At 32.9% G+C, this 14885-nt stretch overlaps 1 protein-coding gene across 1 annotated transcript in view; it reads right to left on the bottom strand.

Moving 5' to 3' along the window:
- Positions 1–14885, bottom strand: part of LOC129755917 (uncharacterized) — a 220027-nt gene that overhangs the window by 50381 nt on the left and 154761 nt on the right. The window lies entirely within an intron of this gene.

Genomic DNA, 14885 nt, shown 5'->3' with positions numbered 1-14885 from the left:
TTGAAAGTTTGACTATAAAATTCGTTAAATTTATTTTGAAAAAAATACAATATAACTTGGTATATTTTTTTTGGAAATTATACCTAATAAAATGTTAACTCAATTGATTGGCCTTGTCGGTAAAAGTCATGTTATTTAAGTATAAACATTTCTTAAGTTTGTCAAGAATATGAATATAATTTTTTTTTTCATTAGGAACAAATTGATGTCATGTGATAAAAATCATTCTTATCAAATTCTACTCGCTATTTTTTAATTTTATTCATTTCTTTTTTTCAATGTGCCTAATTTTTTTTATAGAATTCAATTGATGATTCAAATAAACAAACTTCTCGAAATCAGCAAGACGATCTGATTTTTGCTTTAAAAAAAATCTCAAATGCAATTAAGGTAATACATTTTCAAAAGTTCGTTTGATATTTATTATTTTACAAAATTGGGCAAAGCGAACAAATGGAAAATTTTAATAAGTTTTCTTTTGCAGAAGTCAAAGTGACTTACGGTATTGGGGGAAAAAACCTTTGTTTTAAATTTGTTTGAAATGTTTCAAAACGTTATCAGAAAAGTAAAGAATTTTCTTATATAATTTATGCATATTTTCAAAAGTTGCAAGACATCAAAATTAATCAAAATTGGCTCTTGAATTCTTTGCACGTGATTTAAACGTGAATTTGGTAGCCTTGTGTAATATATCAAAATCCTTTCAATGTCGACTTGAGTATTTGGGAAAATCACAAATTAAAGTTGATGTTTAAATTGGTTGGTCTCTTGAAGAATATTACATATCAGCATTTAATTTATTATGATATGAAAATGTTTTTAAATTATAAAAATGATAAGTAATATTGGATGAACTTGTTAAGATAAATTTCTTTATAAAAACCAATTTCAAACACAAGATAAGGTTTTATTCTAAATTGTAAATCGAAATTGATTGTTAAAAACTAGTTTCGTAAATGTTATGTACTGTTGCAGAATAAAATTTCATAGGTTTAGAGTGATACTGGGCTAAAAAACCGCTGGAGGCGAGAAAATTTTACGAAATATTTGTAGACACTTATTTATAAACACCTTTTGGGATGAAGTAATTTCGCTTTACTATGGTAAATTCATTTCTTGAACTGAAAAAATTTTACTTTGAAAAAATCTTCCCCCCCCCCCTCCCCGTTCGCACGGCCTTGCCCAAACTTGTGAACTTTTCCCACCAATTTGAATGAAATTCTCTTCCTACAGGTTTGGCTATTGACGGCTTATCCCAAAGTTAAGCTTTAGCAAGAGAACTCACCCCTCAAAATCTGATACCGCAATAAAATGGAAATCAAAACAAAAAAAAATCACGGGAATCAAACCTATAAAAGCAATGGCTCTTCGATTTTTTTCTGGGATTTAGGGGGTGGAAGTTCTCAAGTTTGAGTATTTTCGAGGTTCAGTGTGTGTGTCGATCTACGCTAAGTTCATATCCCCATTCTCTGTGCAAAGTAACTCAATTTTCTTGGAAAAACATTTGCTAAATGTAATTTTCGAAACATTCAAAATATATAGATTCAAGCCCAATCATAACATTCAGTTTTTGTCTCTAACATTTTGTCAATTTCATACACCTCACATGCGAAATTTTGATCCATTTTTCAGTTCTCGAGTTATAAAAAAAATGTAGGGGAACATGCCCTATTATGCGCCACCTAAGCGAATCGCTGATTTTCTATGTATTGCATGTACAAGTTGTGCCAAAAATGGGTGCAATCGTTGAAGAAAATTGTTTTCTACAAATGCCTATGATTTTTTATTACTCAAATTGCTATAGTTGTTTCAAAAACTTGATTTTTAAAAACCTTTTTCAAAGCAACAGAACAAAACTGTGTTGCAAATATGCGCCGCTGTGTATTCAATACGCGCCTAGCAGCCGAACACACCCGAAAGCAGCCGAAGACCGAAAACACACCAATACTTACAGACACTTTGACAGAAAAGAAAATCAAAATGGACTAATCAAAATTAAAAAAAAAATAAAAGTAGATTTTTTGGGCTGAATTAATGCTAAGAATAAGGTTTTAGACTTTTTGTTCATTTTCAATGAAAATTGGCCTTTTTGAAAAATGAATGCTATTTTCAGCCTACTACGATTGGCGCGCGCATGGGTCGTGATAGAACATACCCATAAAATGCATACCTTAGCGAGTTCGGTATGATTTTTTAGCATTAAATCATAGTTTAGATTCTCCTCTATCGATGTGTCAGAAAATATTGTCTTATTCGTTTTTCTCTGCTTGGTGACACCTTATTGAAAGTGTTTTAAAAATTAGATCGAAATGAAGAAAAACCCCAAATTGTGAAATTATCACGACACAGGAGCATTTTAAGGAAAAATTCATACTTGCCATGACCAATCACAGCATTTAGTTCAAATTGGTACCTAATATTTTGCAGGCTTAAAATGTTTCAGATTCTTCAAAACAAGGGTGGCGCGTATTAGCCACATGGGGCGTTATATGAACTTTTCCCCTATGAGAACTGGGAGCCCCCCCTTCACCCTAGAAGGAAGCAGAGGTCCAAACTTCAGACATCTTCAGAAAAAATCTTCTCACCTCTACACACTACAAAGCCTTATTTGTTTCCTTTCGCATGATCAGTTCTCGAGTTATAAAAAACATGTTACTTTTGTTTGGAAAACTCCCTCCCCCTTCCGATTCTGAGGTTCTCAAACCATTAGAAGAACCTTCCCCGGCCTCAAAAGTCTCCACCTGCCAAGTTTCGCGCGAATCAATTCAGTAATTTTCCTATAGGCATAGGGAACAGATAGGCAGACAGACAGAAATTTCTTTCTATCTATTTAAATTCCAACGTTCTTACTTTGAAGTTATATTGTACTGACTAGACCTCTTCATTCTAGACGTAATATTATGAATAAATATGTCGAATAAAAAACTAATGGTTACAACAAAATATTTTGGTATAGCAACTTATTTCTGGGTGTTCTGACGAAAACATTTCTGGGAAAGAAATTCTGGGAAATGACTGATTCGGCACATGGAATTCTAGGAATTTTCCATTGTACCATTACAATAATGTTTTCAATTCTACCATTGCAAAAAGGTAAAATATGCAATAATAAGTCGTTTATAATCCATCAATTTTTTTTAATGCATATGACTCCTCAGAGCACATAATAAGCAAGATATTTATAACGCTGTTTTCCTCCGTCTCATTCACAAAACCAAATGTTTTAGGTCAGTTGAATGGCAGATGAATCTGATGACACATTTGTCGGTTCGACTGATCAAACTGCTATGCCGATAGAAGTGTGTAAGGTAAAATCATACGCACCGATTAACTCCGGCGCTGCGGAACGGAACAATTTAGAGCAACATAAACGTACGATCGATCCGATCCGGGTTGAGGTCTCCCGTTCATCGGACTGACGGATGATGGACCAACGCACATCGCAAATGGCCTCGGACATCACCATGTCAGCCTTAGGGCCTTTTTCCGTTTTTTCCGAAGGTAACTTCATGCATACCTTAGTGGAAAAAGAAAGTTCCAGTAGAATTGAATAATACACCCGAGAAATGCGGTAATATCAAGTCATTCACGAGCGGTCTAATAACCAAGTGCGATAATTTTCTCCTCCGGTTGAGGACAATCTTGGCTGAAGCGCACAGGAAAAGGTTGAGGCTTGTGCGGGGGTTTTGGAGTTGACTGACGGCGGATGATCGCATTTTGCAGGGACAATTTAGTGTGGCTGGCTGGTCATGTCCAGCCAACCCATCGCCATTGGAACGAAACTAGATCTATCTAAAGAAAACAAACTGCCCCATCGGCTGGAGCAAGTCAGCTGAGAGCTTAGGGGAGCTTCGATGGAACCTGAGATTGGTGGAAATCTTAGGCCTCAACTTTGTGGGAGGTAGTTTTCCGTCCGCCTGGCTTCGTAGAGCTGAGCAAAGGGGAGGAAACCCGCTAAATGTGTGGCCGGTCATGGGTAATACCTGTTAGCTAATGATGGACGCGTGTATATCGTATAGCTGCTGCTGCAGACGATCTGATGGGTAATAATGCATAGGATATATCAGCCAGAAATGCGGAAGATTTAAACTAGAGCAGGACGTCTGGTCAATGAATTGGACCAGTTCCTGAACTCAATCATTGATAGACGTTGCGTCATCAACGGTGGTTCTTCAACCGGTAGCTGATTAATGATAAATCAACGACCTGATTTCTGCTGGATGAAAAACGTTGCCTACCTACTGAAGAAAAGTGTTTTATGAGATGTAGTTATCCAATATTTCACTTAAACCCCCTCTTTAAATAAATAAAATTTCTTCTTCTTCTTCACTTAGAAGATTTTTTGCAGAGAGCCGATAATTTGGAAGGCATTTTACTGAAATATAGTCCATATATGGTTCGAGTTGTAATAAAGTGAGTTACAGAACAACAGAAAAAAGCACTAGGTCGTTTTCGTTTTCATCATGTCGAATACTGTTGCTAAAAAAACGCTTCCAATGTTTTCATAATATTTTAAACCTTATTCATGTTCTATCCCATGATCTATACACTGAAAATCAAAAATGCTCAAATTTGAGAACTCCCATCCCCCAAACCTGAGTCCAATATTGACAACTCAAGTTTGTGAAAAAGTCACAGTTTGTAAATACGCCAAACTTGCACTTCAAGCTGATAACAGTATATTCTTGGGGGATTTTTTTTGTTGGGAAATCTGATTCTACTACCTCCATCGTGGCAGATTTAAGTTTGGGGAAGTAAGTTAAAAATGAAGAGCTGTTTTTTGGGGGATAATTTTTTATTCCTGCTTCATTCGTAGAAAGTTTCACATATACGTTGATGTATCTGCTAATCCAAACAGCTCTTCGGTGGTCGAGCAGCTAGCATCCCGAGATATTAATCGCAGTATTTTGGTTTCCATTTTATTGCGGTACCAGGTTTAGGGGGATGGGTTACTGTTTTGATAAGCAGTTGTCAAAAGCTACAGCTTAAAGAAGCTTAAAAACATGAACACATCTGGCCATGCACCAATATTTCATTAGGTCAATAGTTTTTATGTTTCATGAATAATTATTGACAGGTTGGTCTAGAAGTTACAACATTCAGGGTTGATTTTCGAGAAATTCTTTTTTTTTGTTAAGTAGAAGAGACGAAATCTAAACCCCGTCTAAGGGAGGGGTTTGAAAAAAACAACAACTAAGCGGAAAATATGTAACGCGTTTAATTCTTATAGCATTTGAAATATCTCAGTTAATATTAGAACAATTTTAACAAAATATAGGGGAGAGTGGGGTATCGTGGGCCATGGGGAAACGTGGGCCACTTTTAATATCTCACATGTGTGTTGAGATAAAAATCTCAAACCAACTGTCATCGTCGTCGCTTTGCGTGAGCATATATTCCTATATGTTGTTGACTGAAATACGCATCATATGCTTCTTTTATTTATCAAGCTAAAAAAAGTTAGAAAAATTTACTTACATAATTAAAAAAACACCCGCTAATTTCATCGATGAGGAACCTAAAGTGCATAACAAAAATATGCTCATACGCTTATAATGTTAGTTTTTTCATGATCTTTCACGTGGAAAGGGAATTTTTGATGAAACATCAATAAGTCACACAAACGCAACCAATTTACAAATCATAGCTTGTGGGGAATCGTGGGCCACACATCTTGAATCACCTATATTTTTATGTTTTTATACACATTCAGAACTTAAAATACGTTTTACCTACCTGCAATTTTTTCTTATGGCAAATGAAGAGTTATGAAAAATATTTTGTCCATCCTATATAAGAAATTTTGCCATAACGTTCGCGAGCCAGGTTTTGAAATCTATGAAATCATACACAGCTCTCTTTTTTATTTCATTATCTGAAAATTGGTTTTAAATAACAAAATGAATTAGGAAATCACAGTTTGGGTCAACTCATAAATTTTGTATGTGATTTGGTCAATTTGGATTTGGTGGCCCACCATTCCCCCACCATTTTTTAAAATCCAAAAAATATTGCTTTTTTTCAAACAGTCAGAATTTGGGGAAAATAACTTATTAAAAAATTTAAAAAAATACCTTATGATACCTTGAAAATGTAGAAAACCATACCATTATTATTTGAAGTTTTAAAGGTTAACGGCTTAATCAGTCATATTCTTGAAAATCAAAACGAATGATTTTTACTACTGTCCAGACGTTTCGGCTATTTTTTGTAGCCTTCTTCAGTGGAGAACTGCAAATTTATTGTGATGATGTAACATTGTCATTTTTAGTTTTACATATTGAGGTTTTCTACTCACTAATTGTCAGGTTCGTTTTTCGTCTAGAGACTATTTTTGTTGGTAATTTTTGGCTGAATTTACTGTAGTGGAACTTTAAAAAATATGTTTTAGTTTGTAAAATTCGGTATATACTATTATTTTTCGACTCACTGCTTCATCAAACACACTGCGGCGCTTCATCATTCGACAGAACTATGCGGCAGCGCTTTGTTTACTGATTGAGATTTAAATTTTCTGTATTGGTGTTATGTTTGTGATTGGTTCTGGTTGTAACACTAACATTGTGTCGTGTTTTTCTTGTGTTTGTGGTACATTGTAATATGTTTCGTAAGTTGAACTGAGATTGTTTACATCAGTTCTGAAATTGAGAGTGTTTTTTTGTTGTATAGATATGGCACATCTCAAGGATCGGAAGAGAGCTTAGTCTTCGTGTTTTATCAATGACGTTGGCCCTCTCCAGGTCCATCACGTGAGTTTTGTCTATGATGTGAGCTAGAAGAGCGGTGCATTTTTCTCTTATGCTCACCATCTCGGGGTCTGTTTGTGTGAATCCTCTGGAAGTCAGCTGCTCGTTGATAAGACACGAAGACTAAGCTCTCTTCCGATCCTTGAGATGTGCCATATCTATACAACAAAAAACACTCTCAATTTCAGAACTGATGTAAACAATCTCAGTTCAACTTACGCAAACATATTACAATGTACCACAAACACAAGAAAAACACGACACAATGTTAGTGTTACAACCAGAACCAATCACAAACATAACACCAATACAGAAAATTTAAATCTCCATCAGTAAACAAAGCGCTGCCGCATAGTTCTGTCGAATGGTGAAGCGCCGCAGTGTGTTTGATGAAGCAGTGAGTCGAAAAATAATAGTATATACCGAATTTTTCAAACTAAAACATATTTTTTAAAGTTCCACTACAGTAAATTCAGCCAAAAATTACCAACAAAAATAGTCTCTAAACGAAAAACGAACCTGACAATTAGTGAGTAGAAAACCTCAATATGTAAAACTAAAAATGACAATGTTACATCATCACAATAAATTTGTAGTTCTCCACTGAAGAAGGCTACAAAAAATAGCCGAAACGTCTGGACAGTAGTAAAAATCATTCGTTTCGATTTTCAAGAATATGACTGATTAAGCCGTTAACCTTTAAAACTTCAAAATAAAAATCATCCAGTCGAAAATTAATATCATACCATTATTTATTTTCATTTTATCTTTTATGATAAAGAAGTTATGAAACAACGAAAAAAAGTCGCCCATGATTCCCCACTCTCCCATATATATTTAACTATAAATATATATAAGAATTACAAGCGAAAAAGTACTAAAAATCTAATTTTTAAGCCCCTGTGTTTATGCAATTAAAAAAAAACTGTTGAAAAATTTATTCCAACGATAATTTATTTCCTAGAACAAAAGTTGTTTTGAAGATAAAACTTATTTTTTTGTAAATTTTTCGGCGGAAAACCCCTATCTTTTAGATGATTAAAAAGAATTTTCGCACATTTTTATCATTTTGAATCTATGTTTTCTACAAATCTAATGCCAAACCAAATCTAATAAGGTTTTGGAAGTCAAAATGCATCAATTGATGTCGCGAAGTTGATGATGTCAGACTTTCTCAACTTATCATTGGGTCGTTTGAAGGAGATTTGCGTTCTGAAAATTGAACCTAAAGATAAGCCAACTGGCCAGTATTTAAAACTGCAAAACAAACTTCGGCGAGATTGCCGTTGACTGTCTGAATTTTCAAAACGTTTGAAACACACTATATAACGGAGGAGTTTTTCTGTTTTCACTCTATTCTTATTGAACAATCAAAACTTGAGTACAAGAATAAGAAATGACTAGATTAACTGAATTATTCACATAAATTTTCATCAATCGGTGTCGTAAATATAGCAAACTTTAGAAAAAAAAAACTTATTTTGTTTAAGGGTGATCCAAAATAGGTTCAGAGAGTGGTCCAAAATAGAAACTAGGTGATCCAAAATACCGACCAGAGTAATGATCGAAGAAACGCGTTTTTGACTTAAATCTTGTTACATTGCAACAAACGACGATATGTTTCGATAGAAAAAGCCTTGAACTGAAAGGATAAAGCAGTCAAAAATTGTAACATGTACTTTTTTGTTTAGGAAAATAGAATAGCCATTTCCCGAAGCAGTCGAAAATAGGTCCGTTGTTATAAGCGTTTTTTTTTTCGTCAATTTTTGAAATTCTATTTCTATTTCTATTTCTATATTATAGAGATTTTCAGTTTGCATTGGTTCATCTCTTAGGCATTGTGAATGTCATTTTTGACAGATTTGTAGTATTGTCATTTTTATTTTTTTCCTTATTTTTAAGTCATTTGATTGAACTTATTTTTGAAATTAATGAAATTTTTATTGTTTTTGACATTATTTTGTTTTTTTTTCAATTAATTCTATTTTTTAATTGTTGTTATATATTCTAAAGAGCGTAAAAACTTTTTTATGATGTTATTCAGATTATATTGATCCTGTAAAAGCGAAAATGATAGGTCATGTTCCCAAGTGCCAGAACCAAACCATGCTAAAATTGAGTGTGTACTGGTTTAATTTTTTCGATATTATCTAAATTGAATAAAATTAAGTCAAACTTTTAATAACTTTAGCTGAGTTAATTTATGAACCCAAATATTTTGTAAAAAAAACACCTGGCATATTGGACATTGAGATATTTTATTGAAGAGATAATTATATTTTAACGTTTTTTAAGCATTAAGGAAAATCCAAAGGTGGATATTACATTATGTCTTTACATCGTATCTTCATCGCGTGTTATAAATAAAATGAATTAATATTTGAACTTGATTTTTTTATCATTGAATAAACAATTTTTTTGAATTTTTTTTGTATGGCTTCTGACTTTAGCATAAAAAGAGGGCCAAGAAAGTCAGAACCACTTTTTTCTATGTAAAAAGACTGAATATAAAAATTATAATATGATGAATTTTAGCCTACACAAGCAAAATTCTTGACACTGATAAAGTTGCATGAATCAGTAAATCGATTTAGAATTTTAAAGTACGAATTTATGATCAAATTAATATATGCATCTGAACTTTAAATCTTTAATTTTAATTCGCAAACTTAATAGGAATTCATATTTAAGTTCTATATGATTTGTAATAAAACACTTTTGATTTTCAATTTCAATATTTTATTATAAAAAAAACTGGAATTCAAAATTCTCCATAGTAATACTGTTCAGCTTCAATTGTTGCAATAGTGTAAAAAGAGTGTACTAAAATCTGTGACTTAGTTCGGCTTAACAGTTCTGTTTGAATTTTCGAAACTTTTTGCCGAACCTCAATTTTTTATTTCGAGATAAAAATATTTGTTATTACCAAATAATCTTATTAAGGTTCTGATTCGTATTTTATTCCAAAAGTTATGATTTTAGGTACTGTATAGAAATAATTACGAATTTATCGTAGTCTTCATTAAATTTTCAGGTGAACGAAAAAATCTTAGAACAGCATTGTGAGGTCAACATGTATTTTTTTTTTCTAAAACTCTACTTTAGGAAAACGTTTAAATGGATGAGCACCTCAAATTAACGTTAACACTCAAATTTCACTCAACTACGCTACATAATATTGTTTTATTACGGTAAAAAACTAAAAGATGAAATGGAATTTCATGGAAGAGTAAAAAATGTTTTAAAAGTGATTATTATGCTCTCCCTCGCATGTTAAAATTCCGTCACTATAAAAAAAAACTGTTGAGGGAATAAAAATATGGAAAAATTAATTAATATGGAATTTGTATAATAGCTTGAAAAATCATTTTAAAATTTGAAAAAAAAAATCTCGCGTGCGATGAATCGATGATGGAAATTGGGCAACCTCCGAGCTTTCAATCTGGAAAACATCGAACGAACATTGCTTATGTTACGCGTTTTAAAACGCCTAAAAGTATGCAACGCATTGGAACCCAGCTAAAGTATCTAGATAGATTGTATGCAAGTCGAGCGCATCTTGAATGCTCGTTTGATCATGTAGTCGTAGTCCAAAGAGTTTCGTTTCTTTAACCTTCCCATGCCGTTCGCAAAATATCTGTAAAAAAAAATTTCGGGACTATTTGACCTGCAGTTTGTTATCGCTCCCCTGGCCACAAATAATAACCGATTTTGATGATATTATATTCGTTGTTTAGGTAATTTTATCTAGTTTCTCAACGTTATGAAATTAAGTCAATATGTTTTAGGAAATTACTGGAAGTCCATTCCGAATGAAAAAAGTCCAAAAAAAGAGCTCTTTTTGAAATGCTTATAACTTCTGAACGATTTATTGTTTTGAACTAACTTAACGATTTTCGAAATTGTTAAGAATTTACCTTTCTACAGATGTACAAATATGTGAGGGTCCAGTGGAAGGTTTGGCCGCTATTCCAGAACTTCCGGTAGAAAAAATTCTTTCTTCAAAAAAGACACCCCATTTTGGCTTTGCATCGCTGTATCTCGCTTACCAATAGACCGATTCTCAAAATTCAAATTTTAGTTTTTTTTCGTCAACTTTATTATTATTTTCATACAACAAACTTTGTTTCTAAAAAAAATCAGTTTTTCAGTATATCTGAATGAAACTAACAACTTTTCTGACATTTTTCAACTCTCGCTTTGGTTGATGGGTTCTCGGGGTTTTGTCATGGTGATTTCTCGGAAATTTCCACTAAAACTGTCCACTTTTTATATACCAAGAGATTCATTAGAATCTGCCCTTTCGATTGGTATACTTTTTGTGAAGTTTTACAAAAATTTGTAACAACATTTTTCCAATATACTGAAACCTGTCAGATTTCAACCAGTCCAGCACACATTTTCAGACGGTTGGCGTACTATTTTAGCACCCCTTCGCGTAGTCTCAAGAGAAACGAAATCCTTTAGCTCTCCTGTCGCTCACCAAACTTACCTCCCAGCAGCAACAGGAGGAATCGTCGTGCCGCGTGGCTTGTAGATTGAATTTTGATTGATTTTGCTCATGCCGATACCTACGTAATGAATGTTTTAATGTAGGATCGTCATTGATTTGCTAATAAATATTTATCATAACCAGTTAAGTGCTTCAATCTTTCTTTCAGTTGTATCACCTACTTAACTTATTCGAATATTTTTGAAAAGTATTATTTCTTACACTAAATTCCGTCGAGCATTATATTTAAAATACAAGTGAAACTTGAAAATAAGGGAAGATGATATCTTCGATGTCCCGAGATTAAGCTCTGCCGCCAAAAATCTTTAAAGTACACTATTCATCCTCTTATTCCATGATTTTTCCGGCCTTGATTAAAGCTTTATCTAAAGTATTAAAAATCCATATCATTATAAAATAGAATTAATTATGGGAAACTTATATTCAGAATTCAAATTTAGAACTCAGAATTCACAATTCAAAGTTCAGAATACATAATTCTTGGTTCAGAAGATAGTATTCAGAACTGGAAATTCCGTATTAGATTTTACATTCATATGTTACTGAATTCTGTATCAGAAATCAAAAAGCAGAATTCAGCATTCCGAATTCCAGAATTCAGAATCTGAAATCTCTATCAAAATATATTGAAATAAAGAATTCAGAATCTTGAATATAGAATTTAGAATTGAAATTTTAAAATGTAAAATTTTGAATTTATAATTAAAATTTTTTAATTCATAATATAGAATTAAATTGAGGAATTAAGCGTTTAGAATAAAGAATTATGATGGAAAAAACGAAATTTCTACGAGTTTTGATAATTTTTATTAAAATTATAAATTTTTCAAATGAAAATTTTAAATTCTAAGTTTTTAATTCTATATTTATTATTTCAAAATCTTATTTCTGAATTCTTTATTTGTAACTCAAACTTCTAAATACTTAACTACGAATTCTAAATTCTAAATTAAACCTTAATCAGAAACCATAATCAGAAATCTGCATCTGAAATCAGAATCTGAAATCTGAGTCTAAAATCTGAATCTGAAATCTGAATCTGAAATCTGAATCTGAAATCTGAATCTGAAATCTGAATCTGAAATCTGAATCTGAAATCTGAATCTGAAATCTGAATCTGAAATCTGAATCTGAAATCTGAATCTGAAATCTGAATCTGAAATCTGAATCTGAAATCTGAATCTGAAATCTGAATCTGAAATCTGAATCTGAAATCTGAATCTGAAATCTGAATCTGAAATCTGAATCTGAAATCTGAATCTGAAATCTGAATCTGAAATCTGAATCTGAAATCTGAATCTGAAATCTGAATCTGAAATCTGAATCTGAAATCTGAATCTGAAATCTGAATCTGAAATCTGAATCTGAAATCTGAATCTGAAATCTGAAATCTGAATCTGAAATCTGAATCTGAAATCTGAATCTGAAATCTGAATCTGAAATCTGAATCTGAAATCTGAATCTGAAATCTGAATCTGAAATCTGAATCTGAAATCTGAATCTGAAATCTGAATCTGAAATCTGAATCTGAAATCTGAATCTGAAATCTGAATCTGAAATCTGAATCTGAAATCTGAAATCTGAATCTGAAATCTGAATCTGAAATCTGAATCTGAAATCTGAATCTGAAATCTGAATCTGAAATCTGAATCTGGAATCTGAATCTGAAATTTGAATCTGAAATCTGAATCTGGAATCTGAATCTGAAATCAGAAATCTGAATCTGAAATCTGAAATTTGAATCTGAAATCTGAATCTGGAATCTGAATCTGAAATTTGAATCTGAAATCTGAATCTGAAATCTGAATCTGAAATCTCAAGCTGAAATTTGAAATCAGAAATCCGTGAGTTCGGGCACAGTTGTACCGGATAAGTTTTTCCATGACTGTCTGCCAACTGTATCGTTGATATACGTCGCGAATGACATAAAGGTGTTAAAACGACTATAATAAAAATAGAATAAAATGTTATAAAAATAATAAATTTCACAGTTGCAGAAGATTGTGCTTGAATAAAATGGATTAATGTATAATACCATCCATAAAATATAGGTACCTATGTAATAAAAAATATCAAAAAAGATTCAAACAATACCTACAAAAATAAAACATTTATTACGTTATCAGCATCAGCACAATTAATTACCTAAGCCATGCGGCGAGATGTCAGTTCCTCCTGCTGCTGGGTGGGGTGGTAGATTTGGTGAGCGACAAAAAGAGAGCTAAAGGATTTGTTTCTCCCGCGGCTACGTGAGGGGTGCGAGATTTGTACACCAACCTGCTGAAAATGTCGGCCAAACTGATTGAAATCTGACAGCTTTCAATAAATTCGAAAAACGTTGTTACAAATTTTCGAAACACTACACAAAAAGTATGTCCATCGAAAGAGGAGACTCTAATGAATCTCTAGGTATATAAAAAGTGGCCAATTTGAGTTCAAATTTTAGAGAAATCACGCTAACAAAATCCCGTAAGCCTACCAACTCGAGGGAAAGTTTGAAAAATGGCAAAAAAGATGTGAGATTCATTACGATATACTGAAGAACTGAGATTTTTAAGGAACCAAGTATGTTCAATGAAAATAATAATAAAGTTGACGAAAAAAAACTAAAATTTGAATTTTGAGAATCGGTCCATTGGTAAGCGAGATACAGTGATGCAAAGCCAAAATTGGGTGTCTTTTTTGAAGAAAGAATTTTTTCTACCGGAAGTTCTGGAATAGCGGCCAAACCTTCCACTGGACCCTCACATATTTGTACATCTGTAGAAAGGTAAATTCTTAACAATTTCGAAAATCGTTAAGTTAGTTCAAAAAAATAATTCGTTCAGAAGTTATAAGCATTTCAAAAAGAGCTCTTTTTTTGGACTTTTTTCATTCGAAATGGACTACTGGTAAGTTCCTTAAACATATTGACTTAATTTCATAACGTTGAGAAACTAGATAAAATTACCTAAACAACGAATATAATATCATCAAAATCGGTTATTATTTGTGGCCAGGGGAACGTGCGCAAGTGCTCGGGTCAATATGACCCAAACGGCATATTATCGGTTTTTTTCATGGGGCCATTTCCGGTGGTCACCGGAAGTTATCTGGTACTACAAATTGTGTATTCTGCGGCTCTGCATAATTGTTCCAAATTTCAGATTTTTCCGATTTTTTTGTCACGAGTTATGATGAATTGAATGTACGCTTCGGGTCATATTGACCCGAGCGGCGCGGGAAGGTTAAATGCGTTGATGTCTTTTGAATTCTATAATTTCTATGAGAGGAATTAATGGAAAAATCGAAAATTGTAACTTTCGCCGCAATAAGCAGTAAATAGTAAATGGATTCGAGGTTGACAAGATCAAATGTAAACAAAAACGTCCCACAGCAAATTGCAGCGCTGTAAAAATTAACTTGCTGACCGGTTCTTTTCAAACCTTCCGCCAATAAATTTTAAACTATTTTTCGTCTTTTGGTTATTGAAATAATTTCATTTGCTTCAAATAAAAAACTCAGTATTTTTCAATGGGTCTTGAAAGCGGTTCGTTGAGAGAATTTAAAGTGACTTCTTTGGCTTCATATCATATCTGGGCATCCTTCGAAAAGTGGAACAAATGCAAATTGGTCGAAATGGTGCA

The sequence above is a fragment of the Uranotaenia lowii genome, chromosome 3, assembly GCF_029784155.1.
Source record: "Uranotaenia lowii strain MFRU-FL chromosome 3, ASM2978415v1, whole genome shotgun sequence".
Lineage (NCBI taxonomy): Eukaryota > Metazoa > Arthropoda > Insecta > Diptera > Culicidae > Uranotaenia > Uranotaenia lowii.
This window is presented reverse-complemented; position numbering and strand designations above follow the sequence as displayed.